The following is an 11,801-nucleotide window of genomic DNA, read 5'->3' on the forward strand; positions in this document are numbered from 1 at the left end:
CTTGAGCTGTGCTCTTTACTAGGGCTGTAGGAAATGGTGCCTTTTCCACACCTCTCTCTCGTTGAGCAGGCAGTCAAGCCCAACATTTGTCAAGCCGTCCAAACCGCGGACTCGACAAACAGTGCCACCTTATTATATATGTATATATCATTTCTCGTCGAGGACCTCGTGTTAGTTCGACGCACCCAGTGTGCAACACAGCTTTGTCATTTCTTGCAGCGACTCTTGGGACCTTACTGGTCGATAAGCAGTTAGGGCCGGTGAGTTAAGGCCTTAAGGTTAATTGCCGATCTCGGTGACGAGGGCGAAACCGTGTATTTCCGTGCAACGTCATTTACATCAAACTTTATGTACAGGAGATTTGTGCCCAACGTATTCCTCACCACCTAGTTCACTGTACACCGTGGAAAGGGCGGAAAGTGTAGCCGCCGATAACCCCAGGGAGGTCGCCAAGACAAAAGGTAAGAACATCTTTGCCGCATGCCGAGCCTCACCACAAAACAGTCGCCAAAAGAGAACGCACGTATTCATCGGCGGTACTGAGCCATCCCCCAATTTATTCAACGCGGAAATTTGGGCTAGTTGGGGGTGTGGAACTTGTGCATCTTGGCAAGCGCAGCGGAACAAACACAAGAGAAAGGAACACGTAGACAGGACGGTCTACGTGTCCCTTTCTCTTGTGTATGTTCCGCTGCGCTTGCCAAGATGCACAAGTCCCCAACTTACTACCATAACGCACGCTTATATAATCCATACCAATCGCAAAGGACATGATGTCACGCTTGGTTGAGTCTTGACACAGACGTGATACCAACTGTCTGTATATGACGTCATAAAGGAAGCCACAAACAGGTTGCATGCGGCGCAGGACTCTTTTCACCGAAAAAAAAATGGCTGATCCCTCCGTCATAGGAATCGGTATAACACGAAAGTGGAACGTGTCATGACAGAAGTAGTGCTTATGATATATGAGAGCTTGTACAATGTCTATTCGTGTTTGGCAGCTATAGCACCGTTTGACGTGGATGCACCCATGTTGATAGCATGTCTCTATCGCGACGACTAACGCCCATGACATGATTAAACCGTTGAGGTAGCTGACGGTGTGAACATATATTTGGACACAGCGAATCGTGAATCGCGCGTAAGGATGATATCAACAAGCTCATAATCAACACTGGTACCCGGTATGCACTTCTTCAAAGCGTCGTCAATTAAGGAGAGAAACGGCACGGTGTGCGCTTTCTAGTAATGGGTAGCCGACGCCTGTGCTCATGCATACATAACACGCACTGCACTTCAGCAACGCAGGAGGTAGAGATTCGTAGCCTGAGCCGCAAACGCGTGCGTCCCGCTGGCCTCTGTCTCGCAGGCGCTGCTCTCGCTCCACCAAGGCACGACATTCGCCCGTCGAAATCGCGTCCTTTCTGCAACGCATATTGCAGCAGTTTTGTTAGTCGGTGCTCTCGCAGTTGAAGCAGTCGGCGGCAGAGAAATCCCGTTCGTGCACGTGGAAGCTGCACTACTCCGATGAGCCGACGCACGCTAACACGAATCCAAAGGCAAAGAACGTAACTGCGTCAAGGGTGCCTCGGCGACGCCAGCGCGGCCACTCTACCTCTCTGGTATCGAGACGCTTTAACCATGACCTCCGATATCACGTGCAATCTCGGAGTAAGCGCTAGTAAGTGTCGATCGTGAAGCATTACTTCTTTCCACCTCTCACAGACGGCGGCACCGCCCCGCTCCGCCCGCCGCGAAAGAGAATGTGTGAAAGATATAAGGCGCGTTCGCGCCGTGCCTAGCATCTCCCGAGTTGGCTTAGTCGGTAGAGCGTCGGGCGCTTGCCGTCGCGGCCGCAACGTCGTGGGTTCGATTCCCAGCGGGGTATCTTTTTCTTGGTTTTTTTCTTTCTCACCCGTTGGCGTCCATTTTATCAACGTCATATCCGTGACGGATGTACTTGGTGGACCCCGGCATAAAACACTTTCGTGTTAACAAACAATTAAAATGCTACCCGCGGAAGATGAAAAGCAATCAACTAAGTGATGACCCTGTAACGTACCGGTATTCTGATAGTACGACCAAATCAGGTCCTATATATGGCGTTGCCTACTGATGAAAAGCGTTCACGCGTGACGGGGTGAATTTCCCTCATAAAAAGTTGCATTTCTGTATTCGTTAATATGGATTAGCATGTGTTACCTGTAGTAAGCCGTGACTTCCCGTTGACTCTGGTAAGGTAGTAATGTGAACTGAGAATTTTCATTTCCTTGCCACTACTACACCAGCTCAACGTTTCACAAGACGCAACATTGACCGATTTTGCAGGGCGCTAGACTAACGCTCGCGCTTTGGTGTATTTAACCCACATGTCATTCCTTGGGTTAATGAGTGGCAACGAACAAGCTCTGCTTCGAAGACTGAAGTATATGTATGCTTCCTATGTCCTCACATTCTTTTAACCTATTGATGCTTACCATGCAGGCACCTTTAGGGCCGAGATGAACCGTCGTGCAAGGACGTCTGCTTTTCAGAAATTCTCGATTGCTCTTTCCAGAAGGCACCGGGGTTTCCCTGCAAGCTAGTAACGCACGATTAGTAACGTGAGCCTTGCAGGGGTCACGAAACACTTTCACAGGTAATCGTCAAATGACCTCGCTATCAGAGTTCATTGCTTCACGAATCGACTGCCGTAAAAATTTATCGAATCCCTCAAGAACGAGCGGAGTTACAGGGGTGGTACACAGAGAGAGATGGCAAGGGGAAGGAAGTTACGTCAGCGTGCGTCACGAGTCATGACCTCGAGCGCACGTGATGAAACGCGATCGCTCTCTCCCGTTGCGATTCCTGTGCGCGAGTGTGGCCCACTGTGTAATCATTAGCAGAATATGGAGCGCGGCGCAGGCGCATGGCGGCACCCCGTGGCAAGAAGCGCATCTGATCCAAACGCCGATCTTGATTTATGTCGGCTATAGGCCAATAGCATGCTATCTGCTCTTCGACGTCAAACAGCATGCAGGCGCAGGCAACTACGCAGAGAGGGAGCACATGCCTCTGTATGAAAAGAGAGCGCCTTACAGAATATGCGAGTAATATTTCCGGGACAATGCAAGTCAATAAGAAAGATGATGTATTCGAATAATATGCATAGTTCTGTTCGTTGTCACGTGAGGGTACCTGTTAGCGATAGAGTTAATTTCGAAGCCTTTTTTCCTTTCAATGTTCTATGCAGGACATCCTAAATAGACACTGCTTCACAATATTCAGTAACACAACGATCAACATTTTCCGGCTTTTTACACAATATGCCATTCGTCTACAAGGTAACAAAGAATCCCTTATTGGTTTATCATGCATTCACAAGAACGTGTGGGGTGCAAAAAACATGGTTGATCCCTCCGTCATAGGAATCGGAATAACACGAAAGTAAAACGTGTCCTTACAGAAGTAGTTGAATGTTTGTCATACATTTATATGAGAGAGTTTGCACAATGTATATAGATATGTCTAGCAGCTATACGATTTAACGTCGAAGCACTTTGATGCTTAGTGGTTCAGCTCCATCCCGAGGACTAACGTACACGTTCAATGATTAAACAAACTCTTGTGGTAGCTGTAGTATAGTTAACGGTGAAAGCGTAATCAGAGAACGAGGTGTGATATCCAGAAGAGCGTCGCATATTGGACGCAGAACTTGGTCGCCATCCCGCGGCATGTTAAAGGGACACTAAAGGTAAATATTAAGTCGACGTTGAATGTTGAAATAGCGGTCCAGAAACCTCGTAGTGCTGCTTTTGTGCCAAGGAAGTGCTTATTTTGAAATAAAATCACCTTTTTAGTGGTCCGCATCGCGTTAGCGCGCTTCAAATCTCCCGCCTGAAAATACGATTTTCCTACGTCACTGCTGCCGTGCACAACGTTGCCCGCTTTTACTGCGCGGCCGCCGACACTAGTAGCAGCCGAGCTAAAGTGTTCTATAGCCGAGCGGAAGTAGCGGGACCCACAGTAGCAACAATGGCGCTGCGGCAAGGACTTGCTCGGATGGGCACATTCAAAGCCTTCGCCAAGTTGCGGTTGGTCTTGTAATCCTCAGTACGAAAGTGCAGCGAGCACACACGCAGAGGTTTTGACTGTTTAGCACACTGGCGCAATGGCATGACACTAAGCCACTTTGAGCGTAAGAGTTCATTCCGCGGCACCCAGTGAAAAGACACACCGGTTTCCGAAACTACCACTGAGACAGGCGAGGCGCAGTTCGGCGAAAACGGAACCTTTGAACCACGCGCGCCGTTCCCCATGGCAACGCCACGGAGGTTTTGTTTTCCATGAATCAAGCGGAAACGAACAAACAGCATTTATTACATCTTTTGATGCTCGGAATGTTCTTTTTTACTGCTGCTAGTTTGATTACTAGTGATTTATTGTAGGCCGACTTCCATACGTCATCGGGATCACTTCGAAAATGTCCCACTCGTGGCGCTCATCATGTGATACATTTAGCTTAATTTCTCGGTAAGTAGGGCACTGCTGTTGATAATATTGCCGTTTTAGAAGTTGTCATACATTGGGCTTTCACTCTGACATAAATTGTTATTTGCCTTTAGTGTCCCTTTAAAGTGTGATTGAACACCACGGCTGGACTAGAGGGAAACGCAAAGCGCGTCGCGCCGCCCCTGTAGATCGGCTTTTTCTCGGGGGAGCGCAAGCGGGGAACGCGGTGCTACAGCCAGGTGAGGCAGGCGCGCGTCGCAGAGGTATTTTTGGTTTTAATTAGCGTGATGCTGTGAGCGAGACCGACGCTTTTACGACGCTTGGGCTAAGATCGCCACCTCACGGCGTGTTAAGGCATTGACAAAATTGCAGTTCTATTGAAAACGCGCCGAATAGGACGGACGTTTAGCAACAAGCGTTGCAGGTGCTAATCGCGGGGGCCACAGTAATGCTGAATTGCTTTACTTTACCGCTCATAGAGGGCAACACCACCCTGCCGACCGAGAACACTGTGACAGCAGAGAGTGAGATATGAAAGGCGCGTTTGTAAAGCGTCTACAGTATGTGACTGTGGCGCAGTGGATCGCGTGCCCCGCATCTGTTCTTGTGGATCGGGCCGTCGTTGGTTCGATGCCTGTCGACGGAGCTTTTTTTCTTTGCCATCTGATGGGGTACATTTTTTCAACGTCATTTCCGTCACGGAAATACGTCAGTGAAGTCTTGGTGGACGCCGGCATAAAACACTTTCATGTTAAAAATTACGCCATCTCCCACTAAAGGGAACCATGTGGCGATGCGAAGCAGCGCACGGGTCGACTTAAAGTTCCGTTTATCACGGGCACCTTGCCCGACGTTAACGTATCCTTGCAAGTGGAGCACACCACGAATTCACTATAGTTGCTGTTGCTGTTACTCGTCCCGAACTCTTGCTGGAGCACGCCACGCGGGTTCATCGCGCGTCTGCAGAATGTCGTTCCCCGACGCCATAACATGATTGCTGAGAGAATGTAAGGGAGAGAGGCCACAGCGTCTTACCCAGCCCCTTACACAGGCCCGAATGCGCTAGTGCGTGCCAGCACACATGGTTCCCTTTAGTGGGAGATGAGCGGACGGTCGCCAATGGAAGGACGGACACAGCCCCGAGCAAAAGCTGCTTCGCATCTAAAAAGAAAATCTTTGTTCTCGGGAACACCGACATCTTTTAACGCGGCTTAATACATCACACAAATGACGATTTCCAAACGCAGTACGACGTGCATTTGGTTACATGGGAGACCCAGGCAACATTACTTACAGTCCGCGTCAACTCCTTGCCACTTGAGCTACACAGATCCGTTATCGAAAACGTTCTTTGCAGTAATAATACAGCATCGACAATTTCTTTTTGAAAGCCAATTTCTCTTTGTGCGAGCTGTCACGCCGCTAGCAAAACGGTTCAATCAACTTTCGCGTTTACGATCACTGATAGGATGCTTTCAGTCATCTATGCCAATTATTTGTGTACGGAGTTTCCAAATTCAGACAACGTTGACAGTACATTGAGCGAGTTTAACATTATCTTTTGGCGCAAAAAAGGTTCACCACTAATCTATCCAATCAACTAAGTAAATGTCAATGTTTTAGACTTTCTCATTATAAACGTGTCATCATTTACTGACGGGAATATTTTATGTTATGTCGGTGACCGTCTCAGCGTGTCTTTTCACTTATATGAGTGACAGAGCTTAGAGGTATATGTCCTTCTACTTTCATAAATCTATCACTGACGCAGCCATCCAGACTTCGCCTGGTGCGACACACGATGTGGACAGATTTATGAAGCTTAGAATTCTGTCATGCTGCTATGGTGCAATAACATGGTGAACACCTGCGCGCCTTTTTCATAAAAGCCGTGTCGGGAGCATAACAAATAGGTTGCGGTTATTTAAACAAAAGAAGTGAGCTTACTACTTGTAATACCTGAATACATGCAATTGGCAGCCGGGATCGAAAGGAATGCGGATTTGTTATTTCAAAGTCGAGATGGGCCCTTCATTCGATTGCTCGGTATGCATAGGTCTCCTAGGCCAAATTTGAATGGCGTCCGTCCCCAAGAGAAAATATGTAGCTGGGAATCCAACTGGTTTCAACTGGGATCAAATGGTCCCAGTCGCAGGCCAACTGGTCCCAGTTGGGAACCAACTGGTCCCAGTTGATTCCAGTTGCAACTCTTGATGTTTTTCCGTGTACAGTCGAACCCGACTACATCAAACTCTGGTACATCGAATGAACCTTTATTTCGAACTATTTTCAAAGGCGGTAATGCTTTAACGGGGATGCATAGGAAAATGTACGGCTACATATCGAACAAAAACAGCAGGAACACTTTATATGTAGAACAGCGGGCAGCGCTAGACGCCCCAAGAAGTTGGCTTTTACTCACAGGATGGGACGTTTCCGCACGCATTTGGGAGAGCGAGTGGAGTGATTAGGAGGGCGCCATGTGGATGGAGAAGAAACTACCGCCTGCCATCACGTGCTTCCCTCACAATTCCTCGTCGTTGTGCCGCTCACCCGTTGTGCATGGAGCTTGGAAAGCGGGGGACGAGCATCGCCGGCCTGTGTTCCGGGCGCTTCGGCTCTTCCTCGTGCTACGGCATCGTACCGTAGCCACTGCCTGTTCGAGGACACGTCCACGGATCTAGGACTACCAGCAACGCCCAGGACGCGCCATCAGCTTGTGCACCGAGCGCACCGTCCTATGGCACCGCTCTGTAGGCTTCGACCGAGCCAGTTTCTCCTCCCGGGAGACGCTAGCCATCTCAAGGACCTGCGACGCCCAGGTCACTGAACCCGGTGCTGCCCACCCTCATCTACAACGCCAGCCCGCATCCGGCCGCGGTTAAAGCCTGGGGCATCGACTGGGACGCCTACTTCAACGCCTGTGCCCCCCGCAACGCCTCGACTCTTCCAACGGGACAGAACGCCGCGAGTGGCGTAAGCGATGAACGCCTCGTGCTTTTAGCTGTTTGTTTCTCTCGCTCAATTGTTCTTTGAGCGATAACTGTGTTTAGCGCTAGTTTTATTTTTGGGTGTTCCTTTTCAATGTTTGCAGTGGGTTTGGATAACTACGTGTGTTTTTCTTTTTTTTATGTGTGTAATTAAAATAGTTGTGTGTAACGCTCTCGCCTCGTCCGTTCTTTCTGGCCAGCTGTTGTCCGAAGATGCGTGACAAAAATAAGTGGCGAGCCTGCCAGGATACTTTTTCTTATTTTTTGTTGTGGATCGCACGGATTTCGGTGAGGCGGAAGGAATGGACTTGACGAAGATATTAGAGTTGGCTGCGAAGCTTGGCATGTCAAGTGAGGATGCAATGAGGCTCTATGATCGCGAGGAAAGAAGGCTGAGGGATGAGCGAGCGGAGATGCACGAGGACAGGCGTGAAGAGAGGCGTGAAGAGGAAGAACGCGACAAGAGGAGAATTGAGTGCGAGAAAGAGTTCCTCTTGTGGAAACAGCGGACTTTGGAGGGAGGTAGCGAGAATAGCACAGGCGATAGGGGCTCCACAGTAGAGAGAGAACCTCAGAGAGCGACGCGAGTCTGCCCCAAAAAGTTAATGGCTCCATTTGACGACAGAAGAGACGACCTGGATGCATACTTGCACCGGTTTGAACGAATAGCCCTAGGTCAAGGCTGGGAGCGTAGTGAGTGGGCGACAGCGTTAAGCATGTGCTTAGTCGGGGAGGCCTCAAACGTCTTTGGCAGGATGCCCGCCAGTGACTCAATGGACTACGACAAAGTCAAGAGGGCTCTCCTGCAGAGATTTAGGCTCACTGCAGAGGGTTTTCGCGAGAAATTCCGCAGCGCAAAACCCGAGGACTTCGAGACGGCTATGCAGTTTTCTTGCCGTTTGGCAAGCTATTTTGACAGGTGGCTAGACATGTCAAACACGGGGAAAACCTTTGAAGAGGTACGTGACAAGATGGTCACAGAGCAGTTCTTGGCTTGTTGTGGTCCACATTTAGTAATCTTCCTGAAAGAAAGAAAGTTAAATGGTTTAGACGAATTTGCCAAGGCGGCAGATCAATTTGTAGAAGCGCAAGGGCTCAGTAACCTAAGTAAGGTTAGAGATGAGGAACCGACAGTCCCAGAACTGAATCGAACTGTACAAAAGATGTACGGTGGCGCACCTAAAGCAACCATAAGATGTTTTCTTTGTGACAAGGTCGGGCACCGTGCAGCTGACTGTCATACTAATGGTGCAGCCCGAGAGGCGCAGACCGTATGTCAAGGTTGTAAAAGGATAGGACATACGTTGGAAGAATGCAGATATCGAGCGCAGGACAAGGTGGCGTGCGTTGCCGACTTGCATCAGCTGCAGTTCTTCAATGCAAGAAAGAAGGGACGCTACAGCAGAGTAGTATGGTAAATGGAATGCCTGGTTTGAAAGCAGCAATGCCGGTGGTTGTAGGACGAATACGCGATCGGCATGTCTTGGTCTTAAGGGACAGCGGGGCCAACACAGTTCTGGTTCAGAGAAGCCTTGTGAAGGATGAGGACTTGACAGGAACGGTGTCCTCCGTAACTCTTGCAGACGGCACGGTCACACACCTTCCCGAAGCCAAGATTTTTGTATCCACGCCATACTACACAGGGCAGCTATTTGCGAAATGTGTCAAACAACCACTGTATGATATTATCTCGGGCAATGCATCAGGAGTAAGAGACGTGAATGAGCCTGATGTGGACTGGAGCAGGCGTGAGACAGCACAGGAAAGAATATGCGCGGTCAGTTTTGCAGCGGCCGTAGAGACGAGGGCTGAAGACAAGGCCAATGCACAGCCGCGTCTGCTTCACGCGTCAGCTACATCGGTTTTAGGTGTACCACCGGCAGAGATTATGAAGGAGCAGAAGCATGACCCTAGCCTGCAGAAATGCTTTGATAAGGTAGGGCAGCTACTAAAAGGGAAAGGTAGTCACACATCGTGTCAGTTTCAAGTAGTCGATGGCCTTCTTGTTAGGAAACGCACATTAAGGTACGGACGGAAGGTCCAGCAGTTAGTGGTACCAGAGCGTCTTCGAGAGACAGTGTTGAGCTGGGTACACTATAGCATTATGTCCGGACACCATGGTGTGCAGCAGATGCTGTCGCGAATCGCAGATAGTAAATTCTTTTGGCCAGGTGTCCAGAGTGACATCAAATATTATGTAAGGTCGTGTGACATGTGTCGGCGCGCACATTCAAAACTAACACTACAGCCGACTTAAACAGATAAGCCCCTGTACGCGTTCATATGCGTAACTCTGTGGTGTGGCGAGTCAGTGTCGTGTTTGTGGTATCATGCCGTCCAAGGACATTAATAGTGATTGTAAGAATATGAACAAGTGTTTAGTGTGGACAGTCACGGTTATTTTGTGTCGGTGGCGTACGTTGGGTGCATTTAAGACAATAATGACACTGGAAGACGAGTGCGGTGGTGCGTCAGAGTGAGACTAATGTGGTAAACGTCGGACCGGAGCTCGTCTGAAGACATACAGTAAAACCTCGTTAATTCGAAGGCCTCGGGACCGAGAAAAATATCCCAATTAAGCGGGATTCCCAATTATCCGAAACAACGCGAAATCAAAGAAATCAGCCAGAAAACGTGATGTACGGAAGTCACACCTTTATTGTGGCAAGTCAGCCTACTTGGAGAAAAATTCCTCCATGCGTGACTGACGCGTTCGGTAGTTCCCAGCACTGAAAGTCATATTTTCCAGCCTGTCAATGAGGCGCAGCATCTCAGCCTCGCCGCCGTTGCACTCGACGAAGCTGCGCACAACACTCAAGGCATCGATGACATCCGCAAAAGGGGGTGCTCGGGAGGGCTCGTCATCGCTGTCAACATTAGAGGCCGAATCGGTCGATCTCGCAGCTATCTCGCTGTCGATGTCGGCGTAACACGTCTGCACTGTGCACTCGACATTTGCGTACTCGGAGAATCCGATTGGAGTGCACTCCTCGTCCGCATGCAAAGCCTCATATCGAGCGCAGAGAGTCTCCCCTTCTTCATCAAACGGGCAAGTGACAGCGGTGACAGCAAACTCAGCGGAGGTTGCCTCTTCTTTCACAAAACCGGCGTGCTCAAAACACCGTCGAATAACGGTGGCCTCCACCTGCCTCCATGAAGACACTCAAGCGGAGACAGGAGACAAATGGAGCAGTCGCACCGAATCGCACAATGCTCGCCAGCCGACATCCAAATGGCACAAAGACTCCACAAAACATTCACTTCGCTAGAGTGGCTAACATCGCTGTTGAGATGATGATGATCATGATCGCAACCGCACGCATCGCCGCCTGGCAATTGCTAAAACATGGCGTCTACGATGTATTTCCGGTAAAAAAAAACATGGCCTTCGAGATCCGTACATCAAAAAAAAAAATGCATGTTTTAGTTACAGCCTCCGAGATTCGCAACACCCTTTGCATATCTTGGAAGTCGCGGCCAAGTGTGCCAATTAACCGGGAAGTCGCAGACTGGCCGCACCAATTATCCGGTTAAATTTACATGTAAAAATTTGGGACCGCGCAAATAATACAAATTATCCGGGATTCCCAATTAACCGAGTACAAATTACCGAGGTTTTACTGTAGCAGGTTTTTCAGCAGTTTTCTTCTGAAGAAAACTCTTGAAGGAGGGGGCCATTGTCACATATATGAGGCGACAAAGAAAAAGTGATAGAAGAAAAAGAAGATGCCAAAGGTAGCGTGATGTAGAACAAAGAGGATGGAAGAAGATGAAAACAAAGTGGGACATATACAAAAGAAGGTAACGTGGCCCTAGGGGGGCCTGGAGTGTCCGAACGGCAGCGCATGAGCTTGGAAAGCGAGCGACGAGCGTCGCCGGCCTGTGTTCCGGGTGCTTCAGCTCTTCCTCGTGCTACGGCATCGTACCATAGACACTGCCTGTTCGAGGACACGTCCACGGACCTGGGACTACCAGCAACGCCCAGGACGCGCCATCGGCTTGTGCACCGTGCGCACCGTCCTATGGCACCGCTCTGTAGGCTTCGACCGAGCCAGTTTCTCCTCCCGGGAGACGCTGGCCATCTCAAGGACCTGCAACGCCCAGGTCACTGAACCCGGTGCTGCCCACCCTCATCTACAACGCCAGCCCGCATCCGGCCGCAGTTAAAGCCTGGGGCATCGACTGGGACGCCTACTTCAACGCCTGTGCCCCCCGCAACGCCTCGACTCTTCCAACGGGACAGAACACCGTGAGTGGTGTAAGCGATGAACGCCTCGTACTTTTAGCTGTTTGTTTCTCTCACTCAATTGTTCTTTG

The sequence above is a fragment of the Rhipicephalus sanguineus genome, chromosome 2 (assembly GCF_013339695.2).
Source record: "Rhipicephalus sanguineus isolate Rsan-2018 chromosome 2, BIME_Rsan_1.4, whole genome shotgun sequence".
NCBI classification, from domain to species: Eukaryota; Metazoa; Arthropoda; class Arachnida; order Ixodida; family Ixodidae; genus Rhipicephalus; species Rhipicephalus sanguineus.